The 21,254-nt window shown below is 42.4% G+C and overlaps 1 protein-coding gene across 1 annotated transcript in view; it reads right to left on the bottom strand.

Annotated features, from left to right (window-relative positions):
- Window positions 1-18,882, bottom strand: part of grin2ca (glutamate receptor, ionotropic, N-methyl D-aspartate 2Ca) — an 80,705-nt gene extending 61,823 nt beyond the window's left edge. The window contains exon 1 of the mRNA XM_066642277.1: window positions 18,827-18,882. The gene's annotated coding sequence lies outside the window, so the exon portion shown is untranslated. The remainder of the gene's footprint in view (window positions 1-18,826) is intronic.
- Window positions 18,883-21,254: the final 2,372 nt, after the last annotated feature.

The raw sequence follows: 21,254 nt of genomic DNA, 5'->3' as shown, positions 1-21,254 counted from the left end.
CGTGAGGGATTACTGTAATAAAGCAAAGCACAGAATTAAACAGATTGGCTGAATGACTCATCATCGACTTAATCAAACGCTCTGCTTTTGTCAATATAGCCTGTTTAGCTCAGGTGTATGGCAAACAGATACACGAGGCACATTAGAATGTGGAAGAATTTGATTAGCTCAGACTTAGCTCTAATGAGGAAGACCCATGTGATCCACTTGAGACTTGAGTGGAATTGAACCCAGCAACACGAGCTTCTTAATGAGAGGAAAGGAACATACACAGAATCTTTTAAAGGAATATATATATATATATATATATATATATATATATATATATATATATATATATATATATATATATATATATATATATAAAGAATTATTATTTAAAGAGCTCACATTCATTCATTCATTATCTGTAACCCTTATCCATTTCAGGGTCGCGTTGGGTCCAGAGTCTACCTGGAATCATTGGGCACAAGGCGGGAACACACCCTGGAGGGGGCGCCAGTCCTTCACAGGGCAACACAAACACACACACACCTACGGACACTTTTGATTCGCCAATCCACCTACAAAACGTGTGTTTTTGGACTGTGGGAGGAAACCGGAGCACCCAGAGGAATCCCACGCAGACACAGAGAGAACACACCACACTCCTCACAGACAGTCACCCAGAGGAAACCCACGCAGACACAGGGAGAACACACCACACTCCTCACAGACAGTCACCCAGAGGAAACCCACGCAGACACAGGGAGAACACACCACACTCCTCACAGACAGTCACCCGGAGGAAACCCACGCAGACACAGGGAGAACACACCACACTCCTCACAGACAGTCACCCGGAGGAAACCCACGCAGACACAGGGAGAACACACCACACTCCTCACAGACAGTCACCCGATGGAAACCCACACAGACACAGGGAGAACACACCACACTCCTCACAGACAGTCACCCGGAGGAAACCCACACAGAGAGAACACACCACACTCCTCACAGACAGTCACCCGGAGGAAACCCACACAGACACAGGGAGAACACACCACACTCCTCACAGACAGTCACCCGGAGGAAACCCACGCAGACACAGGGAGAACACACCACACTCCTCACAGACAGTCACCCGGAGGAAACCCACACAGAGAGAACACACCACACTCCTCACAGACAGTCACCCGGAGTGGGAATCGAACCCACAACCTCAAGGTCCCTGGAGCTGTGTCACTGCAACACTACGTGCTGTGCCACGTAAAGAGCTCACATCAATCTTTAAATCAAAATATTCAAATGTTTTCTTTACACTGTTTCATCGATTCTATCGAACTACTTTGTGTCCAGGCATCTCATGGAATTCTTATATTTCAAAAGTCATATTTGAGATATTTGGTTTGTTACAATTTTGTTTTGCTATTATGATTAAGAAACTAATGTATCAGCATGAGTATGTAACAGATGTTTTATTGTTTTACATTCATTCGTTCATTGTCTGTAACCGCTTACCCAGTTCAGGGTCGCGGTGGGTCCGGAGCCTACCCGGAAACACTGGGCGCAGAGCAGGAACACGCCCTGGAGGGGGCACCACACTCACACATTCACTCACACACTCACACTTATGAACACTTTTGAGTCGTCAATCCACCTACCAACGTGTGTTTTTGGCCCGTGGGAGAAAACCAGAACTATTGTTTTACAACTACCGTGAAAATACCAAGTAGAATGTTGTGGTTTTTAATTATTAAATGATTTTTTTTTAAATATTGATTTGCTGTGCTTAATAAATTGTCATCTCCACTGTTTTAAGATGCAAAGCTGAAGCTGATAGTTGCTAAATAAATAAACAAATGAAAAAATGAATGAATGTAAGTTTGAACGACCCTAAAACCACTAAAACGTCCCAAAACCTTATTATCTTTTGAATTCTGGATTGCACTTATACACAGCCATGTCAAATTTGTGCTCTCTAGAGATGTAATCCAGTCTTTAAATCTCCACTGTATCAGTCTCTCTCTCTCTCTCTCTCTCTCTCTCTCTCTCTCTCTCTCTCTCTCTCTCTCTCTCTCTCTCTCTCTCTCACACACTCTCTCTCTCAGGGTTAGTGTTAAGGCTGGTCTGAGAGCACAGCACAGACCAGATTAGATCAAAGCAAAAGCAGTGTCTCCAGCCTGGCACTCAATCCAAACCATCCACACATGGCCCTCTTTCGTTTTTCTCCTTAATGGGACAGGGGCAATCATTATTTCATTTCGCTCTCAAATTCTGGGCAATGGGAACAAAACAGAAAAACTAAGAAAGGATGATTGTTGTTCTTTTTTACAGAACTGAGACTTTACAAATTGCTGGACGCAGGCTGCTGTGTTACAGTGTGCCGAGGAAGGGCTTAACACCCTCTAGTGGGAGAAATAAAGAGTATCTCAAGAAATGTATCACTTCTAAGAATTTCTACAAACAGCAGGATGTTATTAGAAGTATCGTATATATGGAGCAGGATTTGAGGTATGTGCTTCATGTACCAAAATCTCTCAAGGTCACGTCAGTTATAGGTTAAAAAATATGACAGAAAATGTTAAAGGAAAGGTTCTAAGTTCTGCGTCAAGGTTTTCAGTGACATGTCAGTGATGTCAATTTTTAGCACCAATATCAACACAAATGCATGTGACACTACAGTGAGAGTCATTATAGGACATACCTCTCTTCATAATGACCAACCCACCACCACCTCCAGCTCTTTATCCACTTTTAACCCTAGCTTTTAATCTTCCTGATTCCTTAGACTGTATCTTTTCTCCAATCCTTGCCTCTGTACTGACGTAACGCCCATAACTCCAAACACCATGAGCTTGGATTGTAATATCAAATGAAGAAGGAAAAAAAATGAGATGCAATATCTGGGCAAAGCAATAATCCAGTAACACAAAAGCGCTTCTTTGACGTTCCCTGTGTTTGACACATAAGATTAGATCAAACTGAATACAAGTTTTATTGTGCACAAATTACAGTGTATTACAAAATCTTTGGTACTAGCTCCCAGGGGCTAAAAGCTGCCAAAGTGCTATGTATTGGAGAGCACTCAAGCTTTAGGGACCATGGATGATACAGGATAAGTACAAAATATAGAATGCTAATATCTAGAGGAGTAACAGATCACTCCACCAATAATAATATTCTTTAGCCTGGGTTTAGGATTCTAAAGAAAGAGAGAAAAGCAAAGAAAACAATTAATTTCAAAATGGCAGCTTCCCAGGTGAAGTTTGAAACTTACTCTATTTAATTTAAAGACGTTTAATACCAAGTCGGGTGCAGCATGTAGTGTCTATGTCTCACAGCTCCAGAGACCTGGAGGTTGTGGGTTCGAGGTTGGAGGTTGCGTGGGTTTCCTCCGGGTGACTGTCTGTGAGGAGTGTGGTGTGTTCTCTCTGTGTCTGATTAGGTTTCCTCCGGGTGACTGTCTGTGAGGAGTGTGGTGTGTTCTCTCTGTGTCTGCTTGGGTTTCCTCCGGGTGACTGTCTGTGAGGAGTGTGGTGTGTTCTCCCTGTTTCTGCGTGGGTTTCCTCCGGGTGACTGTCTGTGAGGAGTGTGGTGTGTTCTCTCAGTTTCTGCGTGGGTTTCCTCCGGGTGACTGTCTGTGAGGAGTGTGGTGTGTTCTCTCTGTGTCTGCTTAGGTTTCCTCCGGGTGACTGTCTGTGAGGAGTGTGGTGTGTTCTCTCTGTGTCTGCATGGGTTTCCTCCGGGTGACTGTCTGTGAGGAGTGTGGTGTGTTCTCCCTGAGTCTGCGTGGGTTTCCACCGGGTGCTCTGGTTTCCTCCCACAGTCCATATACGCACGTTGGTAGGTGGATTGGTGACTGAGAAGTGTCTGTAGATGTGAGTGAATGTGTGTGTGTGTGTTGCCCTGTTTTATCGTAGCACTCTAAGAACCTGTATGACACACGGCAGAAAGAATGGGAAACGGAAGATGGATTCATTTCAGAGGTAAGACAATTCCTTCTTGATCTTGTCCCCTGAACGAGACTTCCTAAAACTGTCTTAGGATCTTTATTATTGTCACATCTTATCATGTCAGCCCTGTATTTGCATCTGCTCGCCTGACCTGTGACACAGACGGATCTTTAAAACACAGCGTTTGTGTCTGCTTGTCACCGGATGACCTCCAGCAGTGGTGTCCAAGGGTTTGGCTGTCCGTCACAATCTCTGACAAGCTGCACTTTAGATTTATTCCTTTTGTCTCTGATGAAATGATCCCCAGCGTTATGGCCTCATGATAAAGTTTAGTAATGGCCTGTCACATCCACACAATCCATTCTCTCTTCCTCTCCTCTCTTTCCTGTCCCTTCAAGTCCATTCCCTCCTGAATACGGTTTTCCTTTGGCATCTGTCCTGATTTATCTCACACCCTCTGACCCTGGAGGGGGAAGCACATCAAACCAATACACTCAGTAATATTAGTTCCTGTCCCTGGTCCTATTACAGGCCACATGGTGGGCGTGCGGGCGTGTAGCTTTCAGATCTGCTTGTACCATGAGCTTTACGTGACAGGTGATAGATCTGCCGCGAGATGAAAGGCACTTTAGTAAAAACCCCAGCAAATGAGAGACAGATTCATCAAAGCCAAAGCGTGTGCGGTTCCAGCGGTATGATCAATAACCGGAACATGACGGGCATACCAGCCACCCTGCTCCTAATAAACAAGTTTCATACCTGTTAAACACTGTGGTTAAGCAGACGTTTTCCCCTCTGATTGTTCTAGCTGCACTGTAAAGTGTCCTCCTACGTACAATAGAGTCATATAAATGCCTTTGCTTTCTAGTTAATGTAATCTTATTAGCCATTCATAGGTCAGAAATGAGAAATATAGATTGAGAGAGGTTGTAAAATAGTGGACTATTGCACACTTTCCAAAGAAACCTTTCAGATAGAGGTCTTTCACTTCTGTAACACAGTTTCTATTCAAATCATAGAGGTTCATATCATAACTCCCGCAGTGACCGTGAGTGATCCTTTCGTGCGGATTATTTTAGTGGCTTTGTTAATTAATCATTAAGTAATGATTGTAAAGAAAAATGTAGCATTAACTGGCATTCTTTGCTGATTTTATAAAATTCGAAAATAATTCTAGTTCATGTCTCTATCATTATTAATATTTAATTACTTCTTATTATTTAATACTATCTTGTACCTTATCTCAATTTCAACAAGCATTATGATGATTACGATGTTTTTTTGTCTTTCTTTTAGAAGATTATTAGAGGTCTTTTAAAATAATTACAACAATATAATCAAGCTGCCATCACATTTTCATGTACGTTGTCAATTTGTTTTTAAATTTTATTTAAATAATTTCTTATTATCTATTAACGTTAATTTAAAATCTAGACTTGAGATTGAGGTTCATTCATTCACTGTCTATAACCACTTATCCAGTTCAGGGTTGTGGTGGGTCTAGAGCCTACACAACACACACTCACATATTCACTCACACGCTCACACCTGTGGACACTTTTGAGTTGCCAATCCACCTACCAATATATGTTTTTGGACCGTGGGAGTAAACAAAGCACCCGGAGGAAACCCACGCAGACACAGGGAGAACACATAAAACTCCTCATAAACTGTCACCTGGAGGAAACCCACACAGACACAGGGAGAACACATCAAACTCCTCATAAACTGTCACCCAGAGGAAACCCACGCAGACACAGGGAGAACACACCACACTCCTCACAAACAGTCACCCGGAGGAAACCCATGCAGACACAGAGAACACACCAAACTCCTCTTAAACTGTCACCCAGAGCGGGCCCCCAACCCCAGGACGAGGACCAATTTTTTTTAAATGATGATAAAAATTATGTAACTGGAGTAACAGAAAATGACAACAGATAATTTGGTCCATTCATTTTTGATTAGAAAGTTTTAAAAAAATTGAACCTTCTGACATAGGAGGATATTTTGGGCCCTTTTTTACTAAACACTATGTTACTTCATAAAGTCACTGTCATAGAGAAGCCATATTGTCTGCTTTAATTATTGTACCATGCCTCAAGAAGAGCCCCTGTCACACTTAAGTGCATCTCTCGGTTTGATAAATGTGACATTGGTTCCTAATAATAAGTGATTTGGCTGAGAGCCTGACCCACAGCATGGGTGAAATTAGGAATTTATTTCTGCAGTTTTTCATCCCTTAGAGAACTGTCCTAAATTGGAACAAGTGAGCAGACTTTAACCTTTAAAACTGAATGATGCCAAGAATTTTCCTTGTTTCAAGTTGTTACAGGTTGTGTTCACCTATAATTGTTTATTTTATGGAATGTTTATATGATGTAAAATGGACAGCGCATTTCCACTTATGAATAACACTAGTTTATCTCAAAGTGTTGAAGCTAAACCTTTGAAAAACCTCTGTTTGGCTTGTGGTAATTATGGCGCTAACAAGCTAAAAGCTAAATCTAAGATTAGACTTAGATAAAAGTTGCAGAAATGTGTTACTTAGCCTCTAAATGAATGGTAAGTAATCAGTGAGGATTATTTGTCGTCGTACGTATTCCCAATGTTTGAATTGTAAAAATAACCATTTGTAAATCATTGTTTTAAATGCAACATTCGTTTAAACTGCAACAATACACCATTGGTAGGATGTTTCTATCACAGCATGCTTTTGTGGCCTAACACTAGTATGTTTGCTGTGTTGTTCAGTATTCTGCAACCCAGTATCTTTTGTTTTAGCCACAACAGTTTGTCAGAATTCACCATTTTATAGCAGTGGCATTATGCTGTGTGGCCTTGGGGATATTACCATTCTCCAGCTGCTTCGCTCATATTCATTGTATCAGGAAGTGTGATCTGGGGGTGTTCATTGCTCATTCAGATTCATTCCAGTTACCTTGGCTTTCATAAGTGACACAAATGGAAGTGTAGCTTTGCTGTGTAGAGAGCACTCATTACTTCCTTTCAGTGAATGTAATCTGTGGGGATGGCTGCTTAATCCCTATGTCTTCTTAACATGTCAGTGTTACAGATTTGTTCACATACCAATTTAATGCAGAAAGATCTTGTTAACATACTGTAGGACATTGTGTTTGGTTCTAAGCAACGTTTTAGTAAAATGACATTGCTTCTACACTCACTGTCAGTTTTATCACCTCCACTTTACCATATACACTCTTAAAAATAAAGGTGCTACAAACACCTCAGTGTTGTGTCTGAGAATAGTTCACCATCCAAACAATATCCAGCCAAAACTGTGTCCTGTCATCATTGGCAAAGGGTTAGAAAATGACAAAGACAAATTGCGTAGCAACAGATGAGCTGCTGTCTCTGATTTTACATTTATAAAGTGTACCAACAAAGGTAGGTATGTCGAAGTGCCATCACAATACATACTAACATACCAACACCACAACAGTTCTGCTGCAATGCTGAGAATAATCCACATAAAGCAGGTCCAAAAGCATAGTTGAAGCATGCCTCCTAAAACACACCCCTCCTTGTTTTATTTGTCTGGTCTTGAATAAGTTTACATTTCTAAGCTCCAGCGCATACACAAAGTAAATTGAAGCAAATGCTTTATTCAGTGGCAGAAACCGAGAGCGGTTATGAACGCACATCTTGTAAAGTCCTGGCTTACACTGTAATAAGCAGTTCTACAGTTATAACATTCAGTAAATGTGCTTGAATTGAAGAATATGGAACTATATAGTTTTACTTCATAGGAACATAGAAATAACTATGTGACCCCACATTTATTAAAAACGAAGTAACTTATTCTGATAAAACAGTCTTGTCTTAATCTCTATACTGCAGGCTTGTCTTCTCAAAATTATTCGTTTACAACCCAGTAAACATTAAGCCATGTATTCAACATTGAAATAACATAATGACTGCCGTCTAATCAACGTTCTCTTATGGTTGAAAATGAAAGTTGAAAAGACGTCCAAACACAGACATTGAAAAGACGACTATTAGACGTATTTTGGACGTCCATTGACGTTATTAATTGGTTCCTAAATAAATTACTTGTATAAAACGTGTTTTGGACGTCCACTGACGTTATCGATTGGTCACCACTTAACTAACTTATTAAGATGGATTTTGGACGTCCATTGACGTATAAAATATGTCCTTGACGGACAGACTACTTTTAGACCTATTTTGAATGTCCACGGACGTTCCTTGTTTACTGCGAACTATTAAATGTTATATAGTTATAAGATCAAGTCATTGAAATGTGAAACCACTTACAGCTTCTGTGTTAAGGATTAGCTTTTTATGCTAACGTGCTAACGTACATGCTAATGCATGACTGTAATTAGTTTGTCTTTATTTAAACGCTATTTTATTAATCATCTTTGGGACAATATAATACATCAATTACAGTGAGAACACACATAACCAGAGCAGTATGTTCTTTGACTAAGAAACCGCGTCATGTGCGCAATGATCTGTAACCACTAATGAAGGACTAGAAGATGACCAACGCAAATTGTGGATGTTCAGTCAGAGACAGTAGCTCAAGTGTTGCTGCAAAAAAAGGAACCAGCAATGTAGGTGTGTTCAATAGTTTGGACAGTGAGTGGACACAGTGAATGTTTAAAAGCTCCAGCAGCACTGCTGTGTCTGATCCTCTCGCACCAGCACAACACACACTAACACACCACCACCACGTCAGTGTCGCTGCAGCGCTGAGGATGATCCACCACCACATCACACCTGACTTTTAGGGGGCCCTGATCATTAAACAACAGGGTGATTGAGGGCTAATGATGTATGCTGAGCAACAGATGGAATACAGCCTGTAACTGTAGTGCTACAGAATGCTACGGTATGGTCAGTGGCCTCAGGGAATTGAGAGTGAGGGTAGAAACAAGGTCGTTATAATGTTATGGCTGGTCCTTGTGTCTGTTTAAACTGAAAATAATGTGCTTTATTTATAGCAATTTTAAGCAGAGTGCATGTAAGTAAATCAATATCAAATTACATCAGTGTGGAGGCAGTCAGTGTCCAAAAACACCTGAGTAAAACTGTCACATCACATTTTACAGTGGAGAGTCTGAGAGTGATTCTGACAGCGTCCACTGCTTCACAACTCTTAAAGTGACAAACTTTTCATTTTGCATAATCAGCTAGAATAACACAACCTAGTGTTTGACAGCCGGTAACCCTGGAATTGGTGACAGATTAAACTGTATTTATACATTTATAGTGGGTATAGTATTTCATTGTACTCCAAGCTTTGCATGGCTTATAGACAGCATTTTAAAAAAATACTGAAGCTCAGCTACATTTCGGGCCACTCATGGACACAGACGTTCATTAGCGTGCACACAGCTTGTAGACACTTCATAGTAAAACATTAAACAAATAGGACACTTTGAAGCAGCTGCACAGGTGTCTAATGTCAGATGAGTACGCAACGTCCCCAGCATTAGGCTACAGAGCTGTGAGTTCTTTGACCTTTGGTATAAGACAGAATCTCACTATCTTTGAATGTAGATTTGTGATCGATACATTGTCCCAGAAAATAAAGGCAACAAACAATATTATTGTCAAAGTAAGACAATTGTATGCCACTAATACTAGAATAGTATAGGGTAATAAAGCATTTACACCTCTTTCAAGGGCAAAACATTTAGTTATTAAGAACAGATCTTGGAACTGGTGAATAGAAGTGATTTAATATCCTAAATCATTCGTTCATTATCTGTAAGTGCTTATCCAGTTCTGGGTCGCGGTGGGTCAGGAGCCTACCCGGAATCATTGGCAGGAACACACCCTGGAGGGGGCGCCAGTCTTTCACAGAACGACACACACACACACATACCTAGGGACAATTTTGCAAAGTAAACACAATAGGCAGTAGTGAGGTCAGCAAAAATGATTGAGGAAATGTGCATAATCCGGTAATGTAATAATTTTGACAGGCCTAGTCTAATGCAATCAAATCTTCACAGAATTCTAAAGTGTAGAGACTTCCTAGCAGTGTAGTAGCTGTTAATATAGCAAACTGTCAGCTTCACAGCCCAGTACTGGAGTCCTTTATATTTCTCTAGAGGTAGTCTATCCAAATTACTGTAAAAATATATACCTCACACAACTTTACTGTCTTTATGGCCAGTGGCTTTGACTATGATCTGATTTTCAATTCTCATCTTTGGTGTGGGCCACTGTAAAATTCCCTGAGCAATGAATGGAAGCAGGTTTCACTTGCTAGAGTTGCCACAATTTTAAGCACTCCACTTAATTCACATAGGAGTACAGTTGGAGTGCACACATCTGCCACCAAATGCTGCTCTAAACAAGGTGAGTGTGAAAGCATTTTTTGTGGTGGGTGACTGTAGGAGTCTTGAGAGTGTGAAATGTGTGTGTATGTAGTGAGTATGTGTTCCTGCTTGTGCATGATTAGTATGTGGAGGAGGGGATCAGGTTAAGACTCTACTTAAGCTGAAGTTGTGGCACCCTCCATAGCATCCCTCTCATCCAGCTGTCATTAGGCTGCACCATTGCACACATTCACATGCAGAAATACATATGCACTTCATATAATCTGAGTTTGAACATACCAGTTTTAGCGCATGGATACGCTCTAAAAAGTCAGGATAGATATCCAGATAAACTAAGACCAGTGCAATTCATTCATTCATTTATTATCTGTAATCGCTTATCCAGTTCAGGGTCGCGGTGGGTCCAGAGCCTGGGCGCAAGGCGGGAACACTCCCTGGAGGGGGAGCCAGTCTTTCACAGGGCAACACACACTCACACATTCACTCACACCCACGGACACTTTTTGAGTCCCCAATCCACCTACCAACGTGTTTTTGGGCTTTGGGAGGAAACCGGAGCACCCAGAGGAAACCCACGCAGACACAGGGAGAACACACCACACTCCTCACAGACAGTCACCCGGAGGAAACCCAAGCGGACACAGGGAGAACACACCACACTCCTCACAGACAGTCACCCGGAGGAAATCCTCGCAGACACAGGGAGAACACACCACACTCCTCACAGACAGTCACCCAGAGGAAACCCTCGCAGACACAGGGAGAACACACCATACTCCTCACAGACAGTCACCCGGAGGAAACCCTCGCAGACACAGGGAGAACACACCACACTCCTCACAGACAGTCACCCAGAGGAAACCCTCGCAGACACAGAGAGAACACACCACATTCCTCACAGACAGTCACCCGGAGGAAATCCTCGCAGACACAGGGAGAACACACCACACTCCTCACAGACAGTCACCCGGAGGAAACCCACGCAGACACAGGGAGAACACACCACACTCCTCACAGACAGTCACCCGGAGGAAACCCACGCAGACACAGGGAGAGCACACCACACTCCTCACAGACAGTCACCCAGAGGAAACCCTCGCAGACACAGAGAGAACACACCACATTCCTCACAGACAGTCACCCGGAGGAAATCCTCGCAGACACAGGGAGAACACACCACACTCCTCACAGACAGTCACCCAGAGGAAACCCTCGCAGACACAGGGAGAACACACCATACTCCTCACAGACAGTCACCCGGAGGAAACCCTCGCAGACACAGGGAGAACACACCACACTCCTCACAGACAGTCACCCAGAGGAAACCCTCGCAGACACAGAGAGAACACACCACATTCCTCACAGACAGTCACCCGGAGGAAACCCACGCAGACACAGGGAGAACACACCACACTCCTCACAGACAGTCACCCGGAGGAAGCCCACGCAGACACAGGGAGAACACACCACACTCCTCACAGACAGTCACCCGGAGGAAACCCACGCAGACACAGGGAGAACACACCACACTCCTCACAGACAGTCACCCGGAGGAAACCCACGCAGACACAGGGAGAGCACACCACACTCCTCACAGACAGTCACCCGGAGCGGGAATCAAACCCACAACCTCCAGGTCCCTGGAGCTGTGTGACTGCAACACTAACCTGCTGCGCCACCTTACCGTCACAAGTACAATTGTAGACCTTTAATAAATGCAGTAATTTAGATATTGTCAAAAGAGACGGGGCTTCAGTCTGCATTTTAAATTAACAGGTGATTCTAGCCTTCCCAGGTTCCCAGGGTCCTCATTGTTGTGAGGGAGGGATGGATCTTTCCACAAGTCACTGACAGCGACAAGTGATTGGTACCTCAAAGTAATCCAATAGAATACTTCCTGTTTTGCTGAAAGCCAAAGTCTGGGGTGATTGCTGACACAGTGTTGTGTACATTTTATTCTGTGGGTGGATTGTATTGAATAAAGAAATAATGTTTGGGTGTAAAGCTATGGATGAGGTTTAGTTTGAGAGGTTGATATAGTGCGAGAGCAGGAGATTCTGTCCACAAACCTCCAGCTTTTGATGGTCACTCTCTCTCTCTCTCTCTCTCTCTTAGCATTGGAGAGCTTTTCTCACCTGCGAGCAAAGTTGTGATTACCCTGTTTGACTCTGGCTGGAGATCAGTCAGAGAGGACAACAGCCTGGTGTCCGCTTATCTGACAAACACACACATCCCACACAACTTCACACACATGACCTTCATCAGCCCATGGTGGATGTTCAACTTGTACACTCCTGCACCTGTGAGATTGAGAGAGTATGTGTATTTACATAGTGAGGACCAAATGTCCCCTGATGGACCCAAAAAGAGAAAACCAACATTTTTTAGTGACACAGTCATATTTACCTGAAAAAATGAAAACTAGAGCAAACATATTTCTTGTGTGTGACTGAGGTTATAATTAGACACATGTAGGACTCATTGGATGTCATTACAACTGCAGTAAATACAGTAAGTGATGGCTCGTGTGACAGGTTGTCAGGTTGATAGTAAGCGGTCAGTGAGGTTAAGGTGAGAGTTGGCGTTAAACGGACATGAAGCATTATGTAGCTAAAGTAATATAAAAATCAATGGAAATGCTCCATAAAGATTGTAATACAAGTGTGCGTGTGCATGTGTGTAAAGCTGTCCGTGAGTGCTCTCTATCACGAGTGTGGCTCTAAACTCCCGAACATTTCATTAAGCTGATCGGCTCTCAGTGGCTCGCTAAAGCTGTGATGCAGCTGTGGAGGTCACTTGGGAGAAAGAGGAGAAAGAAGGAGGCTGTGTGAGATGAGCTGGAGTCAGGTGAGACACTCCTTCATTAGCAAGTCAAACAGCAGTGTGACAGCTTTTATAGGCAAGAGATGGAACTGCTGCCTGAGTGGCCAGTAAAGTAACATTTGATGGCTACGCATTGCCCTCTCATTCACGACAATGTCATTGCTGTCTTCGGTGCAATCTTGGCTTACCGGCGTGTGTTTAGCTCGGTCTCTGGCTCGAATGGTAATGGCCCATACTTCAGCAGCTCTGTGTATCTTTGTCTTGAATATTGATACCAAAAAGCACGTGGAAAATGTGAATGCCTTGTCTGTAATAAGTCTTCTCATTTTTCTCCAGCAGTGAAAATGTACAATCAAAGGTATCTGTAAAGGTACAGTCATGTCCCCTAACTAAAGGCACTGAATGTGTACCCTTGAGTTTTTCCTTGGGGTTATTTCCCATACAGAGATTAAGCTTAGTCCTGGAGTAGCTCCTCCTTTCAGTGGTAAATCACAACTCAAAATGCTGTGTAGTCCAAGACTAGGCTTAATCCCTGTCTGGGAACACACTGAGAAGAAATACAGGGGGGGGAAAGGGGTGGGGAATACAAGGGGTTCTTTGGGAGGATCGTGTTGATCCAAAAAGCAGATGGAATGGAGTTTAGTTCATTTTTTTTTGAAGGTGTTCAAACTGTTACACGTTCTCAGTTCGGTTTGTAGACAGATGCAGATACAGTATCCTCTGTGTGAAACTGTGAACTGGCTTAATGCGGTTCTGTAGATGTTGTCGGATTTCAGGTTTTTAGGGAAATGTTTGGGAAAAGGAGGAGGTTTTACTTGAATAAGAAAATAAAAGATTTGAAGAAGATTAGTGTCATACATTTTGAATCTTTAAGTTAAAAAAAATGGCGAGAACAAGCATTATATATGAATATATGAAGAATATGTGGAGATTACTTCTGAAAGTACCCAGGCATTGTTACAGTATATGACAGAAGTGGAGAGCTCATTGTATAATACAGATTGGGAAGTCCATGCTGAGGTTATAAATGATTGATGATAACTGATCATATGTAGCATATATAATATAATACCAGCTATTATTAATACATACATCAAGGAATATAGTCCATTGGACAGAGGATATATTGTTGTTAGACGTACCCCAACTCTAGGGTATTAATACATTATTTGTTTCTAGACAAAGATGGTAATTTTATATTTGATCACAACGTTGCATTATCTGAAGTGATGAAACCAACACCTTATTTTTGTAGCTAACCTCATTAGTGCTCCTAAACACCTCACAGAAATACATTCTACTTATTAATATCCGTAATATCAACATGATCTCACTAGATATTGTCCTCAAACCTTTGGTCGTGTAGTGAATCTTCCAGCCACTACCATCAGTAATGAGTGTGGGTCCTTTGTCAGTGTTTGTCTCATTGTTGTTTGCACTCCTCTACACATTTAAATCAAGTAAACTTAGTTCATCTCGTTGTCTGTGGGTGTGTGCACATTTTGAGGCGGGATTAAGTGTGCATCTGTTTAAAAAAACCCACTTGATTGCTGATTCTGACGGTTCCCTCGGCCAGACACACACACACACACACACACGTACACACATCAGACTGACTGTAAACACAGCTTCTGAGTTTTGGGTTCTTCCCTGGGAGCACTCAGAACAGAACAATGGACGTCATAAACCTCCTCTTCAGAGGAGACTGCCTTTCAATTAAAGTCTTTTATCTGGTCCTGACTTACCCTAGGAGCTCTAAGTACAATACAATTTGAAACAGAGAGACTTTGATATTTTCTTTGTTATCGATCAATATTGAATCTGAAGTAGAGCTGAGTAAAACAAGGTTGTTGTTATCATGATAAATTACGTTCGGATCATCTTTCCTCTGAAGTAAAAAGGTATTATTAGAGAGTGTGTTCACCTTTACTGTAGTTACAAGCTTTACACTAGCTTTTGGAACATTTCTGATGGCATTCAACCATCCACCTCCTACCAGAGGGACTGGATTGCTGTTTCTGTTTGCACCTTTAAGTAGTTACAGTGTTAGAAGTTATACTGAGGGTTTCTGTAATCATTTGGATAATGTATTCCTCTGGGTTAAATCTGTCCGTGTAAAAGTCCAAGAATGTGCAAAAGGAGGTATGTGTGTGCAGGAGGGTGTGTGTGTGTGTGTGTAAGTTTGTGTGAGAGATAGAGAGACCCCCTGTTGAACGGTGGACCGGTCTTTGCCATGTGGAGCCAACATACCCTGGGATCAATGCATCTGTTCTGTCCTCACGTGGCGCTCAGTCATCACTAAGCCGGTCAGCCTCTCAGTTTAACTCTTTACTGACCCACACTGCTCTGCCTTAATCACAGTTTTCCTTTTCGTTGATTCGGCCAGAGTTACACTTCACAATGTCTGGCGTATTGATGTACATTATTCTTTACCTTTTAACCTTAGGGTGCTCTGATATTTTCTTATAAATGGCTATTAATTGCAGGACCTTGTGCCCAGTGTTTCCGGGTCAGCGCCGGACCCACAGAGACTCTGAATTGGATTCAAAGTTACAGACAATGGATGATTAGTGTATAATTAATTTTGATTAATTGCAAGTAATCACAAACGTTTTATTGAATAATATTCCACTCTAGGTTTATTTATTTATCGACACAAGCGTGAATAATATATGCATCATGAAAATAGATTTATTACCATCAGTAATTGAGGAGTGCAGCCCTGAGCCATTAACTTTAGCCGTGTACCAACAGGTCCTTCAGAAGGAATAATGAGTATGACACTGTATCTTAGAGAATCTGTTAATATATACTATATATTTTAATTCTAATTAAAGGTGTTCTAATTAAACCATCCACTGTGACGAGCAATGTCTGAAAATAGACAACGTAAAGTACTACTTAAGTTTACATGTGATTACACAGTACTTTGTGTTGTGCCTGTTACACATCATCAAACATCATACTGTCACAAAACCTTCATTTATTCAGATTTTGACAAATCACAACCTGCTCGGTGTGTTTTTATTTACAGTGCACTTCCTGTTTTCTTGCTTGCCCCTCGTTATGCCTTTTACACACAGGACAGATAGTGACAAGTGACTGGGCTTCAGCAGAGTCTCTGGCTTTGCTTCCCTTCTGTGGATAGTTTATAAACACAAATTATTGTGGTGCATGGAGATATTGTAATAGCACACTGCTTTTGGAACAAAACAATTCTGGTGACTAGGACCCAGTTACAGGTACAGTACACGCAGGTCATTTTAAAGCTGTGTACAGCAAATTGCCATTAAGAGTCCTTGGGCAAGACTCCCAACACCACATTTACCTACATCAAAGAAGCTGTAACTCACTTTGGATGAGAACCCTTGTCAAATGTTAGAAATGTTAATGTAATGCCTCACAGCGTCCGCTGCTTTGCTGTGTACACGGTGTGTAATGAAGCTGATCTGTAAACGTTTACACGACTAATCCCAGGTGTGTTCTATAGCCGTCTTGCGCTAACTGTGCTGGTCAGACTCTCGGCTCTGACATGCTTGACACAGCACACGCCGAGCTGTACGAGCAGAAAAAATGCAGTCTGTGCTAAGAAAAGAAGCTTTTGCTCATTTTCCTCTGTGACGAATTAGCATTTTGTGCATGGGAAAAAGCAGTCACCGTGAATAATGGCGTGGTAAGGTAGATGGTGGGTAACTGAAAGTCGAAAGGAGGGAAAAATTGCATGGGTGTGCGACTGTGAGGGTGGGGTGGTGGGAGAGTTCTGAAAGACTTGCCCAGAACTGCCAAAAAACCGTACAAGATGATAATATTCCTGATTGTACAGGGTCATACACAGTTTACACTACAGCTCTTCTCTAAGAGAAGAGAAAATATCATCTGAAATGTATCTTAGATTTTCTCTTTTGTCTAAGCCTTTCATGTGACCTTGGCAGGTTTGACTGTAGACTGTAGGCCAAGCCCTGTATAAACCTGAGACAAGCCCTGTGCTGTACCATAAACACCTAAACTAACGCTGTGGAGCAGTCTGTTCAAGTTGGATTCATTTCAGTAAGAAACTATCAAAATGTGATGCTTTAAACAAGCTTTTTTGTCGCACTGATTGCTTTTATTCCTGCTCCCTTTCGGCTTCTCTTCTACATTTCTTCTCCACATTCTCCATCAATTTATTCTTTTTCTGTCTTTTTTGTTTTGCACTTTTATTTATTTCTTTGTGTTTTTTTTTTGTATTTCTTTTTCTTTTTTCTTCCCCAAACTGTTCATTACCTTTTCTCTTTTTTCTCTTCTTCTATATTTATTGCCTCATTAACAATTGTTTTCTTTTCCTTTCTTTTACTTCTTTTCTTTTCTGACATTGTTCATTACCTTTCATTCACCCCCCTCCCCCTCTCTCTCTTTCACTCCACCTGGATTGTGTTGTTGTTATTAAAAGCACTGGGGTAATTTTTTAATTTTCTAGTAGTAAAGAGCAGTCTCCAGTAGAGTGTGGCGTGTACTTCCCTGTCCCACAATGGGCTGAACACTAAAGGCATCAGTATGCGCTGTGTGGAGTCATAAGTGACCCAGCAGTAATTACTGCGGGCTGTCACTGCCTCCCTCTCTGAGGAGCTCAGATCATTTCTCTGTGGCACTCCAGCCCCTCTCCATTCAGTGTCCCAGGACAGTAAAGAGTACAGGAATATCCGGCGTGAGCTAACATCATCTCAGTCAGCAGTGTCCACGGCGTGAGCTTGATTAACAGATTCTTTGTGTTTAGCATTGGCTTGACTTACACTCGGCAGTGATAACGGAAAATGGGCTGTTGCTGAAACACCTGCCCATTGTCTTCTGTTACGGCTGCAGTTTGAGTTGCTGTTCATCGGTTAAATCAGTTAAATGCCATAAATGTTGAGATGTTAGAGTGTAGAGCTAGACGAACTAAGCACGGCAGAGTGCAGGTATGTGCTGACAGGATTTGGGCTAAGTATTCGTACTCAAGCTACTGGAAGTTAAGCCTATTAACATATAGAATAGCTGTGCAGTGCTCTCCAAGAGGAACATTTTACAGCACACGGGTTCCTCTTTAGTGATTCTACTACAGTTCCACAGCAGAAATGGTATTAGACACAAAGGAATCATGAGTTCTCACAGAATCAGAACAGTCAAAGAGGAATGGTCAAAATTATATTGAGATTCCTGCGAGTGATTGAAGATAAACATGAGCCAAGCCCAATATGTGACTTCCGGAGAAGTCACTAAAACTCAGGAGACGCAGGAGATTCCTGGGCTCTTTTTCAAACAGAAAATATATATATATATATCCAAGCAAGGACATTTAAGCAAACGTCTGCTCTCTTTCCGTCTGATCTCACTGTTGCCTTGGAGAAAGTGCAGAGAGATGGAGATCAGGGTGTGTTTGATTCTTTTCCCCTGTTTGTTTTACCTTCAACACGATAGAGATAAATAGCGAGCCCGTCCGAGCAAGTGTCCTACCTGTGGATAAACTTGCACAGATTTAGCACCTGTTTTACACCACAGCAGGACGATTACAGCACCATCCACACACACATCTCCGTCCCCACACTTTATCACAGCAACACGACTCACATCTAAACATGTGACGTGTTTGTCACCGCAAACAGAAGCACATGTCCCTCATGTTAACAACAAAGAACGGGTCCCAATAACAAAGGTTAACTGTTAAAAGCAAACACATGTCCCAGCTGAGAAAAGTGAAGGTGATGTGGTAGTTACCTGTGACGGCAAACCGCATCCAGCCCAGGCTCCTGACAGCACATTCCTCCTTCACACTCCGACGTCCTGTTCCTTTTTTCTTTTTTCCTCTCTCTCTCTCTCTCTCTCTCTCTCTCTCACTCTCACTTTCTCTCTTTCCTCTCTGTCTCCCTGTGCCTCTCTCTCTCTCTCTCTCTCCCTCTCGCTCCCTCCAGTCTGCACTTGTTTGAGCCTATTTCAGTGTGGACACTGGAGCCCGCTGTGTCGGTGGCATGGTTTCGAGCAGTTTGGCAGAAGGTCACATCATCTTGCTCTGTGCAGGGAGGGAGGGAGGGGGGTGGGGGGAGGGAGAGAGAGAGGGAGGGGAGGAGAGAGATAGAGGGAGTGTGAGGAGGAAAGCCAGGAAAAGAGAAAGATAGGGTAAATGAATATATATAAATAAACGTATATCTTAGGGGACATTAACATCGCAGCATGACACGAAATCCATATGTATTTATGGCTGTGTTGTAGGAATGGTCTTTACTCTGCTCTAGGCTCCAGTTTGTCAGAGTCCCTTTGAAGAGATCTTTAAGGAACATACGTTTTTCGTGAGAGAATCTACACAAAAAGTGTAGAATCTTTAAGAGACGTCCTTACTTTCTGTCTCACGTAGATGTCCATGTCCGCGTAAAGCCCAGAAACTTTCCGAACGCTCACTAACATCTGGTACCGCTGAATTCTGTTGAGTGCCCAGGTTTATCCTCTGTATTCCTGTTGCAAAGTGGCAAAGCCTTGTGCGAGTTCCAGGAAAGCAGCCCAAAGTGTCTCTGTTAATGGCTCTTGGAAATTAGTCTTTGGGAGAGCCTGAACCTCTGGTTTGCCTTGTTCACCCGTTCTCTCATGTGTTGTAGAGCAGAGGCCACTCCAGATGCAGATGTGGAGACTAGGAGACAGAGGGAACAGCCAGGAGACTCTTGGGTTCTTGCTGCAGGTAACACATCGTGGCTAGAGATGAGTTCTGTTTTTGTTCTGGAGCCTTAATTTCCTTCCATTTTGCGGTTTCAACTTGTGTTTATTTTTTTTTTCAGTGCTAGTTGTTCGTAGTAGATGTAGACCGTGGTTGGAGTTGTGGTGTGCAGTGCTGGCCTTAGGATTACTGCGTCCAGTAGTAATCCTGCCTCCTCCTGCACTTCATGTCAGAGCAAAGGCTTGTGAGCCGTAATCATTATGTGGTAAGGATTTATCCTGCTACTGTTTTTCTCTCTCTCTCTCTCTCTCTCACACACACACACACACACACACACTCCCTCTCACCCATCCTCATCTCTCTTCATTCACCCCCTTTTCCTCCTTATGAAGTACCACGCTCTGTTACTTATGCACCACAGTCGTTATTGATCATTAATGTTAATTTTTCATGTTTCTTCAGTGCCCTCTGTCATTCTAATGCTTTCTCCATCCTCTCTCCTCCCATTCTTCGATTGCTGTAGCGATCAGTACACCACAGAGCAACAGGTCCCGCAGACGGTGGTCTTATTACATGTGCCCACTCTATACAAACACACACTACACACCAGCTCCCGCTCAGATCAATGATATAAGGCACACAAAACAGTGCCTTGAGTGTCATAAAGAACACCAGCTCTAAACCCTACTCTGATCTCCGCCTTTTGTTCTCATTTGCGTAATGAAAAAGTCAGAAACCACAGTTTATTTATTTATTTTCATGTTTTTCAGCACCACGACTAAAAGGAGAGAGCACAGAACTTTCTACTAAAACAAATGTGTTTCCTCAGTAAGTGCTACGTGTTTTTCAGACCAGAAGGCGGTGTTATATTCTCACATTGGAGAGATGGACAGCTGTGGAATGTTTTTTTTAACGTCCAACGCGGTTTGAGCTCATGTTTCTACTGTCCTATAGAGTATAGCCTTTTTGGTCCTGTATCTCAAAGCTGCCGATCTCATGCCACTTTGGGTGGTCTCCCGGGGGTCTCCATGTTGGTTTTCTACATAACATTCAAACATTATTTAAACACAAATTTGGAAATTCCTGATTTGTCTTTGATTTTCTTTCTCCACGTGGAAAGGATGTTTGAATTGAAGTGTGGAGGGTACCGATGAAGAAGTGAGAGTTCACTCAGCAAGGAGCAGCCAGGACTCAACTCATTCTGTGATAATTTATTCAAAAACAACACACGTGAAGACGTCACGATAAGATAAGCACAAATAAAGAAAAGAAAATGAATAAAAACAGTAAGTTAGGACTAAACAGACATAGTTTCCTGTACTGCAGTCCATTCTACCTTCACTGGCTACCGCAGCCAAATCCCCCTCCTTTTAGTAACTTAGCCCCGCCCCTCTCTTAATTGGACTAACCCAACTCTGGCAAAGAGGGTAACAAAGTTACTTACAGGAAGATATTTATTCCCTACAATATAACCATTACTCCAGGGGCCTGGAGGTTGTG

The sequence above is a fragment of the Hoplias malabaricus genome, chromosome 13 (genome assembly GCF_029633855.1).
Source record: "Hoplias malabaricus isolate fHopMal1 chromosome 13, fHopMal1.hap1, whole genome shotgun sequence".
NCBI lineage: Eukaryota > Metazoa > Chordata > Actinopteri > Characiformes > Erythrinidae > Hoplias > Hoplias malabaricus.
Note: the sequence above shows the minus strand (reverse complement) of the source record. Positions and strands in the feature narration are given on the sequence as shown.